Source organism: Ambystoma mexicanum, chromosome 6q, assembly GCF_040938575.1.
Source record: "Ambystoma mexicanum isolate Mex_15411 chromosome 6q, UKY_AmexF1_1, whole genome shotgun sequence".
Lineage (NCBI taxonomy): Eukaryota > Metazoa > Chordata > Amphibia > Caudata > Ambystomatidae > Ambystoma > Ambystoma mexicanum.
The window spans coordinates 1,600,056,613-1,600,072,206 of NC_090937.1; positions in this window are offsets into that span (position 1 = coordinate 1,600,056,613).

A 15,594-nucleotide genomic window follows, 5' to 3' on the forward strand; every position below is an offset into this window, starting at 1 on the left:
AAATTAGCCATAAGATGAGAATTCTCCCTAACACAGGCCATCCGGGCTGGCATCAACAGTAATTTCAGTGTGCCAGGCCGGGTCGAAATGTGTTAGGCATCAAACACCTGTTGACATGCAGGGGTCCATTCAAACACACCTTCTTTTTGTAACAGCTTCCTGAGTGGATCGGTAATCGATGCATAATGAGGAATGTACCTTGCGCAGTACCCAGCCATTCCCAAGAAGGATCGGATATCGGCCACTTGCTGTGGTTCCTTCAGTCTCGTTATTGTGTCGACCTTTTCAGGGTCGAGTGTCATGCCATTGCTGGAAAAGATGTGTCCAAATAATTTTAACTTGGATTTGCTAAAACGACATTATTAACATTGAGTGTGCGTCCAGCGGCCTGGACCGCTGTACAGGTAGCAAGGAGGCGGCATCATGTTCCTCCTTGGATACACCAAAGATGAGAATGTCATCACTATAATTCAGCGCTCCGGGGTTCGGCCTTATGATCTGTCGTACAGCCTCCTGAAAAATCTTCGCCGCCGAGGAGATTCCAAAGTTCAGCCACCGATATCGGAATAGACCATTATGGGTGGCGAATGTTGTTATGACTCTTGAGTTAGGGTGCAACTCTAGCTGATGATATCCCTGTATCAGGTCAAGCTTAGAGAACATGCAGGCATTGTTGAGTTGCACAATTATGTCCTCTATGCACGGTCCCGGGTGTCTCTCCCTCTGGATGGCGATATTGGTCACCCTCATGTCGACACAGAGGCGCAATCTCTTGCCATCCTTTGGCACGATGACTAGAGTGAGACCCACAGAGTGGGGCCGGTGGCAGTCTCAATGATGATGTCCGATAGCAGCTGGTCCAGCTCCCTTAAAACCGCCTCTTGGAGGTAGAAACCAACTCGCCTGGGGTGTTGTGGGACGGGTCTCACGGATGGATCGATGTGCAGCTTGATCAGCGGCCTCTTTAGCCTTCCTCGGACTGTACACAGCAGTGGAAATGTTTCCATGATGTCAGATTTGGTGATCAGACCCCGAGGGTCATCAGTCGCGACAGCTCTCACCTTGTTTTCCGGCCTCTGGTTGACTGCCGCTGAAGTGATCACTTCATCAGCCCCAACATATATGTCGATGAGCCCAAGGCATGAGGCAGTGTAGTAACTGAGGAGGCATCGTCCTTTCGTGGGGCATCGGATGACGTGAATGGTTGTATCAATTTGTTGTCCTCTGAAGAGGAGGCAGCGTTTGAAGTGGCCGATGGCATGTTGAGGTCTAGCTGCGCCCCACTGGAAGATTCTGCTCCAGTGAGTGTTTGTCAGGGATTTGAGGGTACTCTTGCTCCCCCATGATGTTCACTGTTGCTCCAGAGTCTATTAAGAAATGAAAGAGGCAGTTGCCCATCTTGACTGGAATTTGTGGGGCCTCTCTGGCCTCCTCGCTGTCCTGGATGGGATTAACATATTCATCCTGTGTTGAATGGCCGTAGTAGAGGGCGTTTGGGTTGTGCATGGTGGTGTATTGGCCATCTTCTTCCAGGTACCCTTCCGGGGGCTCATCGTATTCATCTGTCAGTTGTTGTGGCTGTTTGTGGTATCTGTATGCTTGTGGGTAGTCTGGTTATTGATATTCATCCACTGCTCGTACGTACCGCTGTTGATTGGGCTGGTAGAACCTCTGCTGAAAGTATTGAGGCTGCAGCGGTTGGTATGGCATCCTGGGAGGCATCTGTGGCCTCGAGGTTGGAAACGGCCTCCCCTCGCAGCAAACGGATTGGAAATGGCCCTCTCGCCCACAGTTGGCACATCTCTGCAACAGGGTCGGACAGGAGCCTGAATGCAGAAACGCCATGCCACATCAGTAGCATTGCCTCTGTTGTCTGGGCCCTGGTTGGCTGGGTGGCCTGTATATGTTGGCACCCCTCTCACCTTGCCGGGGGGCTGCCTGTTGAACTGTTGCAATGAGTTTGGTACCATCGTTCTTCGGTATCGGTGTGCCAGCCATCGAGGCAGCCTGGGTATCTACCCTCTTGAATATTCTTACGAGTTCGCTCACTTCTGGGATCATGAGGGTTTTTTTAGTAGTTGTTTCTTAAGCAACGGTGATAGGCAGCCTTCGATTAATGTATCAAACTGGCAGGGGGCCCCTTTGACTCTCAAGCGTGTTATATACTCATCTACCGTCTCGTGTGGCTTCTGCGTGCATTGGTTGAATACATTTCTCTCATAGTCTCTGTTGTGTTCAATAATGAGTAGCCTATCCAATGCAGCGATCAGGGAGGCGAAGTCAGGTTGATCGGCCGTCGGGATAGTCTTAACAATTGTCTTCACCTCTCCTCCTACTAAATTGAGGAAGACGACTCGTAGGTGAGGGGAGTCACCTTCTCCGGAACCCCTGACAAAGTGGTGGAAGTCTTCCATCCATTCGGTTCACCGAGGACCTTTGTTGGCTTATGGTGTCATGGAGAAGGGGAGAGGTATGCGCAGCTGCACAGATTTCATGCTGCGGGTGGGGGGTGGTGAGTTTGGTACACTCATGCTGGCAGGTGTGCCTTTACTCTGCGATAGAGAGCTCAACAGCCGGCGCCCTGGTCTGCAGCCAGCTGTAGGTTCGGCAGGGGTATCTTGTCTGTGGTCCCTTAAGTGCTATGGCTTACAGGGAAAGTGCAGCTTGGGCGTCACTTGTAGATCTTTAGTCGATGCGGGCACATGTGGCACGTTATGCGATGTTCATGGACCTGGCGTGCCCACTAGGTCTTCAGTCTCTGTTGTGTTTGTTTTTAAAGGCTTGTGGAGGTGCTGAGTATGAGGAGCCCACTCATTTCTGGGCCGGATACCTTCTCGGCAAATATCCTGAAGCGTGAGCCTCACTGAGCTCACGTGGCACAGGGCAGTGCAGTGCGGGAGGATCTGCCCGTGTGCAACTGCTCCTTGATGTTGCAGCTGGCCTTCGGGCAGTGTACGCTGGGAAGACAGCCAACAATGTCAAAGCTGGAGAATGGGGCAAGGTCCGCCTACATGCGTCGCCTGTGTGCTCCTGTGCTGTAGGTGCAGGCTATCGCTGTGTAGGGCCTTCGCGTGTGTTCCAGCACCGCGGGCACAGGCCGCTGCTGTTTAGAGCAGCAGGATGCGCACCTGCGCTTCAAGCACCCGCCTGTTGGGCTGCACAGGATGCTGTGCGGGCTGGGCGCCTGTGATCAGGAAGGGTGACACGGCAGGATTGCCTGTCACTGTGTGCAGAGGGCGGCATTTCGTGGAGTGAAGGAGTGGACCCGGTGGGATCACTGGTCGCAGGAAAGGATGGAAGCAGGGTGGGATCACCCACAGGAGGAGGACTCCAGCTCACAAACAGAGAGATCCTCGTCACCAGTTGTAGCAAGGACTGGCCTGGCATGCATTCAATAAAAGGTCAGAGCCGGAGGGACATGGAAACTCAACTTTCTTTATTCAAATTCTAACAGGAACTGATGTGCCCACAGCAAACCTCTTCCCTCCCCTCTTGCATCACAACACACGCCCCTAACATGGCAGGGCCTGTGCCTTAAAGGCACAGAGCAGTAACAACTCCCCCCAGACAGCAAAGTTTTGTTAAGATTATTTAAAAAATAAAAAAGTTATTGTCAAAGGTTTCTTTTTTCTCCAAAAGTATGGCCTACTTCCCATTCATTTTACCATGGACAAAAAAGTTCAATTTTTGCCAAAGTGCATAGCCTAAACAGCTGGATGGATTTGAACCAGGTCCGAAACAATTTGGGCACGAAGTGTGACTCGCACGTCATGCATCGCTTGGGGTTATTCTGTGTAGTATTTATTAAAATATTTGACGGAGAAGGGGGTGTCCCCATCCCCCGAAAAAATAGAGATATCTCCCATGGTGCATTGCAGGAACATGGTTTTCAGAAATTAAACGACTGTCATCTTGTTTTTCGCTTGATGCAAGAAATATTTGGGGCATCACCAAGGTTATGGGAAAATTAAATGCAGTAAGAAGCTATAGGCAGGTCAAAAATAAGCAAATGACAGATGTGTGGGGGGTGGCTAGAGGGCACTGAGTGAAATTTGAGAGTTGGAGTGGGTCCAGGGACCAAATTTGCTGCCTGAAGCTTGCTGTAGCCTCGGCTATACCCGCGAATGGCCAACATCTGAAAGCAAAATGCATCACAGAAGCTGCGTGTGTTGTGGGGTGAAAGGGAGAGGGCAGGGAAGGTGAGGAGGCCGTTTGGGGAGTGGGTGGAGCTGGCAAAGATGACAGGGGCACTTGGTGATGGCCTGGTGGCAGGAGGGCATTCTTTTTTACAGTCGTTTTGCAGATATTCACGGCTATATCCGAGGCTACGACGGACGATAGATACTCGCGGGTAAGATTAGTTCTGTGTTTGCAGCTATATTTTTTGGGAGTGTCTGTGTTTCATTAATTTTTTTAAGTTATTTGTATAGGTATAGTGACGTTAGGGGTGAAAAATCACTTTCCATGGCCAAAGGCCATGTCAGTGACCTGGTAGCTAATAGAGAGTCTTTTTTATTTTGCATGTGTGTTGTCAGACTTTTGAGCATGTGAGACTTTGAAGAAAAATAGACCAAATAGTTTAACAAAATAAATATGTAAATGAGCAATTGTAGTCTAGTTTTAGATGCGCCATACAATGTATTTTAGGTTGTTTATTCTCAATTATGGTATTATATTGTGTGCCTGTGAAATGTTTAGCTATCTATTTTATTGTTATGTATTTTTCTATGGTTTCTTATTTTTCAGTTACTTTACATAAGTACATGAGTAATGTTGTACTGTATTGACCATTTAAGTTGGATTGTAATATAACACTTGAAGTCAGTCCCCCTTTTAACTGACATTTGTAACTGAGGTTATGGTAAAAATTAATGAACTATAGCCACGGGTATAATAAAACATGTCTTATTTTATGTGTGTATTTATGTATGATAAATAGTCCTTAAAATGACTGTTTTGGGGTACACTGAGTCTAGAACTTTAGTACATCAGGAGTACTGTTTTAATGTTATGCAGGAACGCTGCATTTCCTTCATCGGTTCGGTGTACTCTCTCATGTCTATAGAAATTGGCCATGTTGAACTGTATGTTGCTATTCGAAATCCATAATTGGTTGTGCTCTATCATGAATGCTGAAACAGCTTCATTAACATTTCTCCAGGATTTCTCAATTTTACCATTAAATCTGGAGGTCCATCTCCATGTTTGCCTTTGAGTGAGATTGGAAAAGATAAAGATGGTGTCAGGAAATAGTTCGATTAGTTTTCCCACATCTTGTTTTATCATTAAAGTAAAGGACACTCCTTGTACATTCCCCATATCATTGCCTCCACAGTGAAATAGTATGAAGTCTGTGTGTCGCTTTTGGAAAGAATTGGATCCAACACATTCCCCGCAATCCAAACCATTTAATTGTAAAATCTCTCAAACCTAGGTCCATGTTAATAGTTTCTCACAAAAAGCCAGAAACCAAAACAGCCAACTGTCTCCAATCAGCCACACAGTTTTCAAACCAGCTACGATATCTGTAGTATTTCTTAGTTTCCAGGACAATGAGTCCTAGTTTGAATTTCTAGTAGTTTGTAAGAGCAGGGTATGTTTGATGTGTGTGTTGTAGTTTCTAGTTGGTTGATGGTGCTTGTGATATTATTCACGACTATAGAGCAGCCGCTCAGCGCACAGCATTGCTATTTGTAGTATACCCACACTCCTCCCCTGCAGCCATGGCTATATTTGGGCAAATGACCAAATGACACGTTGTGTATTTTTGGATGTGTGGTAGCCGCAGCTATCTGACATTTTGGGTGGGGTGGCATCTTATATGAATTGATTGGGGGATTGTAGGAGACTAGGGGAGTGGAAGAGAACTATGAGGAGTGGAGGGGGGCTGGTATGCATGTTGGGGACAGTTTTTTGAGTTTGCTAGAGTGGAAATGCAATTTTGTATCCGTATTTTTTGCGATTAGCTGCGGTTATCAGCAAACGTCCAGAAGGGGCTTTTTGTATAAAGGCATCTATGAAAAGCACATGCGTAGGCGCATCAATATTACCCTGTATTTTATTTGTTGTGGCTGGAACCACTAGTGTATTTAAAGTCGCGTCTATAAATATACATTTTCAGTGCAATAATCATATTTTTAGGTGGAGGATACAGTACAGAATGTTCTTTGTGTGTGTTATTTTATGTACTTAGTTGTTCGCTTATTTGATTTGAAGGCTTTATTGTTACTTTTCTTTGTGTGTAGCTGACTGTGATGGGTTGTGGGGAAAATATGTCATCCATTTTAGTCGTTTTATTGGTATATAGTCCTCTTTTTTACTATTTATTTTGGAAAGTATAAAAGCCACCATTTTCCGCAGTTTTATACTTTTGATTGCAGAATTCTCCCTGTGTACATGACAGGAGTGTGTGTGATGTGAAAGTATGTTTTAAGGTTTATTTGCAGTGTTGTGTGTGTTAGTTATAGTAGTTACTGCTAGTAGATGGTATTTATTATCATTTGTTTCATTGTCTCTGATTGTGAGTCAAGTATTTTTTAATGTATTTTTTAACTTTCACTAACATGGATCTACAAAATTAGATTTGTCAATCAGTGGCATTTATATGTAGGCATTCCTTTTTTTCATGTTAGTGAGGTTGAAGGTTTACTTGATTGTATTTGTTGTAATGTTAATGCAGTTTCAGCTATGCAGTACTCAGCTGTTTTGAGTTTTCTGTGAGGTAGTACAATTGATGGTGTTTTGTAAATTCATTTTTTCATTTCTTTTTTTTGTTTGTTATAGCTGTATCATTCTCATCATCCCAGTGGATTTCCACCGATGTTGGACAGTTAACTTCTGTGAAAGGTCAACCTATATTCAAAATATAGTGCTAATGCTGTAGATAGGTGCAGCACATTTGTAGACAGTTTTAACCTGTTTAGCACTTCTGATGATTGTTGAAATGCAGTGCTGTAGGTGTTTCAAGTCTCTGGTTTGATTCCAGAATTCTCACTGTGGAGATGGCAGGCGTGTGGCTGATGTGCTGCTTTGTCTGCCTCTAATGCTTGAGCCCCATGCATTTCTATTTTGTGGTGCTTGTGTGATTTTTTGATAGGTATCATGCACATCATTCTAGTGGATTTGTAGCAGATGGTTTGACATTTCTCAAACGTGGTTACTCTCTTGACTACCCATTCGTGGCATCGTCTATGCATGACTTGGATCATGGAAAGATCGGGAGTCAGTGAAAGAGGAGTGCATGTAGTTGACATTGTTGTTGAAGTTGTTGAGGCATCATTTGTAATTGGTGATGTTGTTGCCCTCATGGCTGGAGGTTTTATGTAGAGGTGATAGATTTGTAAATTTTCATGCGCACAGGAACATAACGATGAAACAGAAACATTGGGCCTCATTACGAGTTTGGAGGTAGCCATGCCGTTTTTAAGCGGCATGGCTACCCCCAAACTCGGGTTCGGGTTCCACAAAAGGGGACTTACCGTGCGCCGTGTCTGTTGGCCGGGGTACTGGTGTCTAGTGGGTTGGGTGTTGTGGCCATGCCACAGGGGCTGTGTGGCATGTAGAATTTGATTGTGAAATGGATGTGTTTCACTTGGGGACATTGCTGCGTTGAAGATGACTCTGCAGGAAGGGACATGGTGGGTGTGACAAGTGTGCAACTGGTGTCATTGATGTGTGCATCTTGACATGAGGTGGATTTGGCCATGTGGTGGTACGGCGGTGACGCCAGTTGGACAGTGATGTGTGTCTGTGTGCATGCAGATGGTACTTGTGTAGGAAATACAGGGGACATGTGGGGTGTGTCAGTGGGGTTTGTTTCTTGTCTTCCTGCCAGGTATTGTACTTGTGCGGAAGGAGGTTGTCGGTGGGTGGAATGGCAGCAGGGATCTTGTGCCACTTACTTGACATTTGGACTTGACCAATGGCATTGGGGATACAAAGTGTGTGATGGGATTATGGTTACTGACACTCACCGGCATCATCGGAAGTCGCTGCTCCCATCTCTGCATTTTCAACTCCCTCTATGCTCGCCATGTGGAGGACGGTGCTGCAGGTCTACTCCCACGCCTGCAATTTGATGTGGGATGGCGCGCCACTTCCTGTGGCCAGCCTACGGCTAACATAGGATGTTAGTGCCAATTGCAGGAGGCCAGGCAAAACGCAGAGGCAGGCTAGATTGCTAGCAAACAGGGCGTCCATCTTCAAGAAATACCCATGAGCATCGGCGCATGCAGGAAAAAATATTATGTGCGCATAGAACCAACAGAGACCGCATTAACCACACTGTGGGATGAGTGCTTTGCTTGGGGAATGAGTATTGATGAAATCAGGCAATGAGGCGCGTGCTGCGTGCGTGGCAGCAAAACTGCAAAAAATACAGTTTCTTGTAGAGCAGATGAAAAGAATTTCCCTAGATGGGCTTACCTTCTTAAATGGTGGTCATTGAGGCGGGATGCAGTGGGTGCCTGGAGGTAGCACTTGCAACAGCAGGTCAATGACTGAGTGACTTCCACACTGGCAGAGAAGTGGGCCTTTGTGTGGGGGCCGTCTTCCGCCTCCTGGTGTTGTAGATTGGCTAACATATAATGTTAGTAGCCAATTGCAGGAGGGCAGGCAAAACTCAGAGGCAGGCTAGATTGCTGGCAAACCGGGCAGCCATCTTCAAGAAATTCCCACTGTTGGGGGGTGTGTAGCGACCCCCGGCGCATGACCGCAAGCCCCCAAACCACAAGACCGAGCCGGACACGTCCTGCTGGGTTCGGGCTTCCCGGTCGCTCTGCGCAGCCGGGAAACGCCACGTTTATTTATGTTGCACGCGGCGGCGTGCAACGTCACGCCGCCGCGTGCGCGTCCGTCATCGGGCAGCGCCACACTCCTCCTTTTTCCGGGAGGACAAACAGAACATAACTAAACACTGCAAACCAAAACACAAGTTACCTCAATAACATTTTGAAAATGCCCGATCCGGAGGACACCCCTTTATCGACAACCACCCGCGTCCCCTTACTCCACTAGTTATCTCCATCACCGTGATTAGCAAGATGTCCAAGTACGTAATCGGTGAGGCTAGCAGGTTTCCCTCGCCCAGCCCTCTGGGGGTACCTCCTGCTCACCTCCGGCACGGGTGATTTGTTCAAAGGTATGGGCCGGGGAACCAGGCAGACCGGGTGTTTCATCATTGTCCTCAGGGACCTCTCCAGGATCCGGCTCGGGAGGCGGATCAGTTCTTGGATCCCACAGCTTCTTGAAGAAGCTCATGTTGCGCGTGACCGCAGACCGGCCGTCCGAGGCAGTGACCATGGGCCTCTAGACTGCGACCACGTCCTGCGGCTCAGGTTCGTATGGCAGGGAGAGCTTTCCATGTGGATGTCTATTGCGAATGAGGACCTCGTCACCCGGCTCCAGCTGCTGCGGGCGAATCCCTCGCCGAACATTTTCTTGCTTGATTTGTGCTCGCCGGTCCAGTTCGACTTGTTGGTCATCGATCACCCCCGGTTCTTTCTCCCCCACTTCCGGCAGCAGCCCCCGAGGGCACCGCTTGAACAACGCCTCTGCCGGGGCTACTCCGGGGGATGCATGGGGCGTGGTGCGGTACACCCGCAGACACTGGTACAGGGCTCTCTGCGCAATTCTAAAAGTCTTGTTTAGAGTCCTCATGAGCCTTTCCGCTTCACCATTGGCCCTTGGCAAGAGGGGCGTGATCTTCCTGTGCACCACCCCACAGCTCTCCATCAGCTCCGAGAAGCGTTCGCTCTGGAATGGCGCCCCATTATCCAAGCACAGCATGTGTGGGAAACTATGGGCCGCAAACACCTTCTCTATGGCGACCACGACATGCTCAAAGGCCACCGACTCCACGAACTCCACCTCGGGGTATCTCGAGTACTCATCGACCAGTACCAAGAAGTGGGTGCCCATCGTGGTGGAACCAAAGTCCGCGTGGACGACCTCCCATGGTCGCGTCCCCCGAGGCATGGCCTCAATGACCGGCTCACGCTGTAGGGGAGAGGCAGCCTGACACCACACGCAGGCTGCCACAAAGTCATCCACTTTCCGCTAAAGTTCCGTAAACCATACCTTCAGCCTTAGGCGGGCCTTGGTCTTGGCAGCGCCTTGGTGACAACGATGTGCCAGTGCAATTACATCATCCACCTTTGATTGGGGCACCACGATCCGATCTCCCCGGAGCAGTAGGCCAGATGTTGAAAACCATAGTTGATCGCGGACCTTCCACAACTGCTCAAGTCCGGTCCTGGCCTCTTGCGTGTGCCCTGCCAGAGCCTCCAGCACCGACTTCCAGGACCCCTGCTGCATGGAGTGCCTCAAAATCTTGAAACACTCGTCATTTGCCGCCGCCGTCTCCAGCTCTTGAAGAGGCATGGCATTCGGCATGGCCGCCTCCACCACCACCCGGACATGCTCGTCAGCCTCCTCCGCACAGGTGTCAGGTTCCTCTCCTCCAGGTGCACCTGGGTGTCTGGAGAGGTAGTCCACCGCATTGATCGCCCCTGGCCGGTATACCAGAGTAACTCCATACTCCAGAAGGGCGAGCATCCATCGGTCAATGCGAGCCAGAGGTTTAGATGACGACCCTGCCAAGATGGGAAGCAGCGGCTTGAGATCTGTCACCACCGTCACCAGGCGTCCGAGGACGTAGAGACGGAAATGCCGGCATCCCCAGAGCACCACCAGTGCCTCGTGCTCGATCTGCGAGTATCGATGTTCCGTCTCCGACAGCGCTTTGCTGGCATAAGCCACCGGACAGACACCCCCATCACGGCCAACCTGCGTGAGTACGGCGCCAAGGCCAAACGGGCTGGCGTCAACGATGATCTCTGATGGCAACGCAGGGTCAAAGAATGACATGGTGTCCTCCGCTGCCAGGGCCCCTCTGATGTCATCAAATGCTGCCTGTTCCAGCGGGCCCCAGTTCCAGATGGTGTCTTTCCTAGTCAGTGCCCTGAGCGGTTCTGACCTGGAGGCCAGATTCTTTAAAAACCTCCCACAGTACGTGACCATGCCCAGGAAGCTCCTCACCACGGACACAGACTCCGGAGGCTGGGCCTTCTTTATGTCCTGCACCTTCTTGGGGTCGGGAGACACCCCCCTTCAATAAAAACAAAGCCGAAGAATTCTATGGATGGCCGCAGGAATTCACACTTCTCTTTGTGGAGGGTGAGGCCCAAGGACTGCAGTCTCTCGAATGTCTTCCCCAATCGCCTTAGATGGTCCACCTCCGTTCTGGCGAACACCAGGATATCATCGCTTATATTCAGAACGCCCTCTAGATCTTCTAGGGCGCCCCCAATGATGTTTTGGAACACTTCCGCCGCCGAGGACACACCAAAACTCAGCCTCTTATAGCGATAAAGCCCTCGATGTGTGGTGAATGTGGTTATATATCTCGACTCGGGGTGAAGTACGACCTGGTGATAGCCTGCCCGGAGATCAAGCTTTGAAAAGAACCGAGCACCCTGTACTTCCGCGATGATGTCATCTATCGTCAGGGTAAGGTGTCTTTCTCTTCTGATGGCCTTGTGGGGAGCATCATGTCTACGCAGATTCTGACAGCATCCGGTTGTTTGGGCTTCCGGGCCACCACTATTGGGGACACCCAGGGAGTTGGCCCCTCCACCTTCTCTATAAAGTCAAGATCGACCAGGTTATCCAACTCCTTGTCAATGTGTTCGCGAAGGTGAAAGGGTACCCTTCGATGCTTTAGGGCGATGGGTTGCACCTACTCATCAATATGCAGCCGCACGGGGTCCCCGGCCACATGCCCAATCCCCTTGAACAGAGCAGCATACTTCTCCAGCAAGTCATTGATGTCTTCCAAATAAACGGAGTATGCAAAGCTAACAATGCTGGGGGCCTCCGCTGCAGCACAACTCAACAAGGTATTGGTGCTCACCGGTGTCACGTAGAATCATGCCGTGATATGGGAGCCATCGTGTTCCACCTTTGCTACAAACACACCGTTCAGAGGGATAGGGTCCAGACCGCCAAAAGCAGAAATGCGGGCCTTAGGGGCAGCCAGCTTGGGGGGCTGATCCATGGCATCATAGTGTCCACATGCCATCACATTGACAGACGCCCCGGTGTCCACAAGGACGGGAACTGGAGATCGATTTACCTCAACTACGCACCTTGGCTGTCTCCTGTTCTTGCTTTTTAGGACCCCCACACTTGAAACAAAAAAGATGTTCTCTTCTTCTTCCTCGTCCAGTTCCTCCGCCTGGGCCTCCATTTCGCCCTGATCCACTTGAGCGACATTGGGTGGCCGACTCTGGCGAAAGAAGCTTGACCTTCCCGGGCCCCTCGGCACTAATACAGGCATAGCCGCCTTGCATACTCTTGAGAAGTAGTCTGGTAACCCGCACCGTCCACAAGTCTTTCCTACCGCAGGGCACTCTGCTGGGTGAGGCAGGTCGTACCCACATTTTTGGCATATCTCTCGGGGACCGCCGCCCGGTCTTCTGGCGCCTCTGCACATACTTCCTCGGTCTTGACGGAGCGTGACCCCGCCTCCATTCTGGCTGCTCTCGCCTCCGACACCTCATGGTATCTCCCCAGTTCCAGGATGCACTGGAGCGTGATGCCTGGTTCCCTCAGTACTTGGTGCCTGAGCTTGCCTGATGAACACGCCTGGATGAGCATCGTCCTAATCATGTCCTCTGCATCGCCCCAGGCACAGGCTAGCGAGAGGCGCCTCAGGCACCCATAGAAAGTGTCCAGAGTCTCGTCGTCTTTCTGCTTGGCCGACAGCATCACAAAGCGATCATAGTCCGCATTGGCGAGAGGCAAAAAGTAGGCCTGCAGAGCAGCTTTCGCCTGACCATACGATTCATCCCCTGGTGGCAGCGACTCAGAGATCTCCTGAACAGAGGGCCCCGCCAAATACAGCATGGTCGCCAGCCTCGTGTCATCATCTACCACCTGGGCAGCTCTGAAATACATATCCAGGCGGTCCACCCACCTCCTCCATCTGGGCCCCAAGCTGGAAGGTGGGCCCGACACATCAAATTCCGGGATGGGCTGAAGTGCCGCCTGAACACGTACCTGAGCCATGGCAGGAGGGATCTGTTGAATAGCGGGTACTGCCACTGGCTGCACGGGAGGCAGGGGACATGGAAGACCCGCCTAACTGACAGGAAGCAGCTGCACCGGCTGCACTGGAGGTGGTGCGCGCGGGGGCACCGGCGGCGCACGTGGAGGCCGCTGCACCGCCGTTGCTACTGCCTGTGCACGTCTTGGTTCTCGGTGTCACTCATGGGTTCGACCGCATAGGCACCCCTAGCATGGAGGCCAGGGGCCGCAACTCAAACTGGCAGTAGAGTCCAGGTAATCATGAGCAGTCTCTGTCCAGCATTCACCACAGAAGAAACAGGCACCGCAACACACCTCTGTGATGGTGAAGAGGATGAAGATCAGTGGGGCCACCAGTCTGATGATGAAGATACACCAGTCTGATGATGAAGATGATGAAGAGGAACTTCTCAGCCTTCAAGTGTTCCAAAAATTAGAAGAAGAAAATGTGTGGGCTATGCAGGCCCAGCCATTGCAGCCCTCCTTCTTGCTTTCACTCGACGTAGAAGACCCACAGGATCAAAAATAACCAAAAAAGACATGTACACGTGCTTGCCATACTGCCTGCAAGCAGAATATCCAAAAAGTAGGCTTGGACGCTCTCCACGGGCCAAACCGGAGCTCTGTGAAGTGTTGCAGCCTGATTAGCAAAATGCCCACCAGCCGCGTGGGTAGTGCACGGCCTGCGGCTCGGACCGAAGTCTCAGGATGACTTCGTTACAATAATTAAAAAATTGTCGGATCGCTCACTGCCGGGCCCAGGCAACATCTCCCATCCTCGTCGCCACTGTTGGGGGTGTGTAGCGACCCCCGGCGCATGACCGCAAGCCCCCAAACCACAAGACCGAGCCGGACACGTTCTGCTGGGTTCGGGCTTCCCGGTCGCTCTGCGCGGCCGGGAAACGCCCCGTTTATTTATGTTGCAGGCGGCGGCATGCAACGTTACGCCGCCACGTGCGTGCCCGTCATCGGGCAGCGCCACACCCACAAGCATTGGTGCATGATGGAAAAAAGATTATATTCACATGGAGCCCATTGTGGGATGAGTGCTTTAGCAATAAGACGGTTTTCTTTTTTTACAGCAGATATTAAATGGTGGTCATTGAGGTAGGATGTGTCTACCTGTGTAGATAAGTGTCTGGGAGTAAGTGACTGGTAAGTGACTGATAAATCCTCTGTTAAATCCAAAAATATTGGCGTTGGACTAAGCAAAGTACTGAAAATATTGACTCCCGTCTCAGCAGAGACGATTCGAATAATAAATGATATACATGTAAAATGTATCACATAATATTTATAAAACCTTTCAAGAAAAAAATAATTAGTAGTATGAAGAACGTATGTTGTTTAGAACTGTTTGATTTTTGTTAGTTGTTAATGGCTTTATTTTTGCAAGGTACATAAAGTAATAAAATAATGTGTTAAAATCACGCTTTGAATGAGATCGTCATGTTTAGTTTGCTAGTCGTTGTGTTCCTGCACTCCGAGTGGCAGTGACGTCAGGCTTTAAACCCAATTGTTTTGAAGCCTTTTGTTAGTACAAGAGGCATCAGCAGAAGTATAAAGTAAGATAAGTAACGAGTGATTCAGTGTTTAGTGGGTACAGCAATGCTGATGCTGTATGAGCTTCTCAGAAGGCTGTGTTCTGAGGAGTGTGATTGCTCCACTCCCTGCATATCACTGACATTTTCCTGCTTGTTGTCTACTCACACTTCAGCTTCCGGGTACCTAGCAGTGTCTGAGTGCTGTGCTCGCTACACATCACTGCCATGCTGTGTACACACACTTTATCTTATGAGTACCTGCCAGTACTCTGAGTGCTGCGCTCCCTGAACATTGCTGACATTTCCTTGCTTACTGTCTACACAATTTAGCTTCCGAGTACATACCAGTGGCTGAGTGCTGCGCTCGCTACACATCACTGCCATGTGTGTTGCCAATCCCTCGCTTACCACCCACACACTATTTAGCACCCATTACAAGCCTGCATTTCAAGGAGCCTGAGATTTGCACTCCCTGCTTTTCACCTGTTTTCCACTCGCACCCCTTTTATCCACAGTGATGAGCACACGCTGGTAGAGCCACTGCTTGCTGTCTGTGTTAGGGGAACCTCTCTTTGCTCAGATCATGAGCTTAAGTGGTAGCATAGTTGCCTGGTCACTTGAACAACAGGGGCAAGTAGTGTCCTTTGATTCTTTTGATTCTGCAAGTATTTGCATGGGGTGATGAAAAATGAAACACGTGTTTGAGTGCCATGTTCTTGTAAATCACTGGACCCTGCAGGGCTTCTGGCACCTCTCCTGTTGGGTCCAAGTGTAGTGTTAGCACACGTCTTGCAAAATTAGCAAGTGCTGCTCTCTTCAAAGACGGAAGAGCACCTCATCAGTGGTGCCCCAGAGCCTTGTATGAAGGGTTCAAGGTGGCAGGCTAAAGCTGTATTGGGGAGACGGTGGGAATTTGGAGATAAATACTGGATTCTAAAGCAGAATGTTTATTTTTTTTAAAGTG